The following is a 4,292-nucleotide window of genomic DNA, read 5'->3' as shown; positions in this document are numbered from 1 at the left end:
TGCGCGTGACACCAGGCTTGTTTAAGTTTAGTTCGAAAGCGAATGTTTAGATTTTATACTGCCGATAAGACTACTATCGTTACTTCGTATAGCTGTATACTAATCATCAATCAATTTTATTTCGTCTACTCACAAACAGACAGAGGAGTGGCGAATAAAAGCTGCCATTCGGCAGCTTGACGAGCCCACTGCCAAAGCATCCATTTTGCCTATCGCAATCGATGCTTCCGCCTTTCGCGCGAGACTGCGACTTTTTTTCCTCGCACCTACCAGCATACGGTGCGCGGCGGCGACCTTATCGTACTTAAACTTTATACGGAACCTCACGGCGATGGCAGAAATTCGCCTGGAGTGTCCATATAATTGCTATCGCAATAAAATTTAACTAGTGGTTGGTAATTTTTTAGCTCTAATGTATAACTGATGCGCAAAAGACCGGCTCCGCTATATCTATATTAACTATTTAATTAAAATTGAGAGCATGGACACTGCGCCAAAAGTGCTTGTCGCTGCACCAAATATATTTTTGCATGCGCCATGACCTGCGTCATAAGGTCGAGTGACTGTTCCACCACTGCGAATGGCATTATTTATATGACGAGGTGTAACAGAAGTTTCAGGGTAAACTTCGAATATAGGTTGGTAATTGCCTGCAGTTTACTATTGAGCATTTTGATCATTGCACAGGTATAGTATTTGAAGTTATCACTCAAAGCTTTTTAGATGTATTGATTGCAACCATTGTGCTGTCGAGCGTTCATATATCTATCTGGACACAAGCTTTGACTAAGATGAACATATTGAACATGTATTTACGTGCATGTGTACTTATGACAACAGGCTTTATGAATGTCCATGCAAGCAGATGTTGCTCAGTGCCTGGCGAGCAGCGGAGCTTGGAGTTATTTTGCTTCCCCGTGCAGAAAGTCAAATTATTGCGCCCTTCTCCGCTAAAAGTGGTCAAATATGCAATGAAGCGGGTTGCGCTGCGCCCTTCCCTAAACGCCTTCCTAGGCGACCGCTTGCTTCGCCTATACAAGACGAAACGCTCCTGTCTGGCAGATCCGATGCAAATATAAACGCAACTACTTTATCAGCAGGCTGGTAAAAGAAAATGAAAGGTACAAAACGCGGTTTGCCTGAAGTATGCTCCGTAAAGCAGTGGTGCCATGTTTGGAGCTGCATGAACGGGAAGAAACACGTACATGTGATCGGAGCCGTTGTAAGATGGGTTCGGGGCACCATATGAGGTGGCACGAGCTTCATGGTTACCAAACAAACTCGCTCCTACAGTACAACTTTCAAATCCATGCACACGGTGGATCCCTTGGATCTCATTCTGCAGAGCCGATTGGTGATGCCCCATGCAAGAGTGGCAAGTGATAAGTCCACACTCCTCCTCGGGGTCTGGTACGAGGGTTGGCACGCGTGTACCTTTCAAAAACATCCAATCACGTTGGCCCACATATCTGTGTGGCGTGACCAACACTCGCATGAGAGATCTGCAAGGCCTGGAGTGTGCGCAGTGGCTGAATTCTCAGCAGCAACTCTGATGTCTTCCTTGACATGGCGATGTAGGTGAGTTTGTCATGTGTGCGCCTTGTTGGTTCCTCTGGGCCTGTTCTTCGTCTCGAACTTTACTTCGCAGACTCTGCTAATGCTGTTTGAGCATGGACTAGCGGTGGTCATCACTTGTCAATTGCTCACAATCGATTGTTCTTGCTTTATATAGTCTGAGTTTCATTTGATTGAATGACTATTTCTGTGTCTTGCCTCTTATCGTGCGCCATGGCCGTGCTATTGGATGATGCCAATTTCTCCATGGCAACCTTCTGTTTCAGCATATTCTTCATTCGGCCCATCTTCCAGTAGCTAGCACTGCATGCTGCTTATGAGAAAAGGAGGAATGATAGCTAGATTATAGGACATTAGTTAACACGAGGGAACGAGTAGGAGGATATAACTAGAGTTTTAGTGGTTCGTGGAGAAAAAAGATTTTGCGCAGAAGTGGTGAGAGGTGGTTAATGCAATAAACGCTGGAAAAATAAACACCACATATTGCGTCAGAGGACATGCATTCCCTTATGGGATCCCGATCAAGCATAGTACATTATCAATAACATTGAATCTCTGCAAAACCGTGCTGTTGCATGGCTTCATCTTTTCAGATTATTCACGTGCGCTTCACCAGCGTCACACCATTAAAATAACATGCCTAGTTGGAACGGCTATCACTTCGACGCCAGTTTGCTCGCCTAACCTTATTTCATAAACCGTATCGCCATTCCACGCTTCACGATGACTTCGTTCGCCACCCCTGCTGTCTTCCCGCGCCGTGACAACGCTTACAAAGTAAAACGCATAACGTGCCGCTCATCGCTTTACGCAAGATCATTTATTCCTGGCACAATAATAGAATGGAATAACCTAGCTACCACCTAGTTGCCAGAAAACGGTTAGTGGTAGCAGATTAGTCATTACTTATTGTTATGTGTATACATATTAACATATTGTGTATAAAGTTTCTGGCGATTTCAAGATTAGTGCTTATACTCCCTGTTCATATCTATTTATTTCATGTTCCTTGTCTGTGTTTATGTTATGTAGTTTTACTTCTTCTGTATATTTCATGTTTGAGTTATACTTCATGTTTCCACTGTAATCATTGTATTAATAGTTGTATTTCGAGCGCTAGTGCTGTATTTTGCATGCACGAGTTCGTGTCCCCCCCCCCCCCCCTCCTATGTAATACCCTCGCATGAGGGCCCTTAGGGGTATTGTAAATAAATAATCATCAATAAATAATAAATAAATAAATAAATAAATAAATAAATAATATATATATAATAAATAAAATTTGCCGCGTATCTGCGTGCTTCGCTGCAAATGTCGTCGAAAGACGATAGTCTTCTGCCGGCCGTACTACATGAGTGCTGGTCTGATCCGCGGCCACCCGCGATGCTGTTCTCGTACCATTTCCGTCCTGCATGAAGGTTTGTTTGAACAGATTTCATTTTACCGCATTATTTCCTCAAGCGGCCATTTATGTTTTGCCCTGCCTCAGACAGCGCTTCCTTTATGTTGAATCGGCCGCATCTGGCTGCATGATAAAATTGAGGAGGCGCTGCGTGAGACATGGACGCCATCTGGCAATACATCGGGAAACATGAGCTTGTGCAGAGGGTTTCCTTCCTCCATGGCAGAGGGCGCTCGTCGGCGCGCAGTCGGGGAACGTCGTTCGTCGGCGCGCATAGCATGGCATTTTCAGCGCAGCTTAAGAAAACTAGTGTCTTTAGAGTTACGTATCTATGTATTTTCTATTAAAGGAACACACCTCCTAATACTTACCTAGTGATGTTGCACCTCAGATATGCGTATATTTACTTTGTGATCGATAACGTTCACAAGTATGAACAGCCGTACCAGTTTAAGTAGTGTGGGCGGTAAGCAAGTGGTCCAACTTTGGCCGGGTGGCTGAATCGGGTGACAGACAGACAAACAGACAGACAGACAGACCAAATTTTCAGCGTTTAAGTTCCCCAAGAAAGACTATCGTCTTTAATAAATAAATAAGCTTTCACTCTTGCACTGTATATATGTGGGCCCCGAAACGCACCCGCTCCAAATCGTGTTCTCGGTGGACGCTGCATCCCTCTCGTACAATGCGGTCGTCGCCTGTTTCATCGAGCACTTGATGCTACCGGTCCCGACTCGAGGGAACAGTGATCTTCGTCAACGAATTCCCCTTCCAAATAGCGGCAACGAAGGACACTTCGCTAATGTCCGTGCTACAAGCTACATGCCGCGTCTCCTAAACTCAGATTACGCGACCTCCAACACTAGCGGGCAGCTTGGGCTCGATCACGTGACCAGCAGCATCGGGCACACGTCAAGCCAACGTCTTTCTCAGCTCACCCTCGCATATGCTTGACCCCGCACGCGGAGCAGGTGGGCTAGGGGGCGCTGATGCGGCCGCAGGTTCCCCTCGCACTTGGATTTTATTCGGGACAGCACGGCGACGGCAACGGCCACAGCGCACCTGGAATATCGGTATAACTGCTATCGCAATGAAACCTAGCAGGCTAGCCCGATCTTACCCGTTCAGTTCGTAAGCGGAGGCTTGGTGCACCAGAAAAGACGAAAAAAAAAAAAAGAAAGCAAATGCCGGATTGCGACGCCGCCATGCTGCATTGTGGAAGCTGCAGGACTCCTTAACCAATAGGAAAGCCGAATGCCCCTCGAGATGTGTTCATCCGCGCCGCGTGATTTGCTCAGCGGCTGCTGAATTCGCG

This window comes from Dermacentor silvarum, chromosome 10 (assembly GCF_013339745.2).
Source record: "Dermacentor silvarum isolate Dsil-2018 chromosome 10, BIME_Dsil_1.4, whole genome shotgun sequence".
NCBI lineage: Eukaryota > Metazoa > Arthropoda > Arachnida > Ixodida > Ixodidae > Dermacentor > Dermacentor silvarum.
This window is presented reverse-complemented; position numbering follows the sequence as displayed.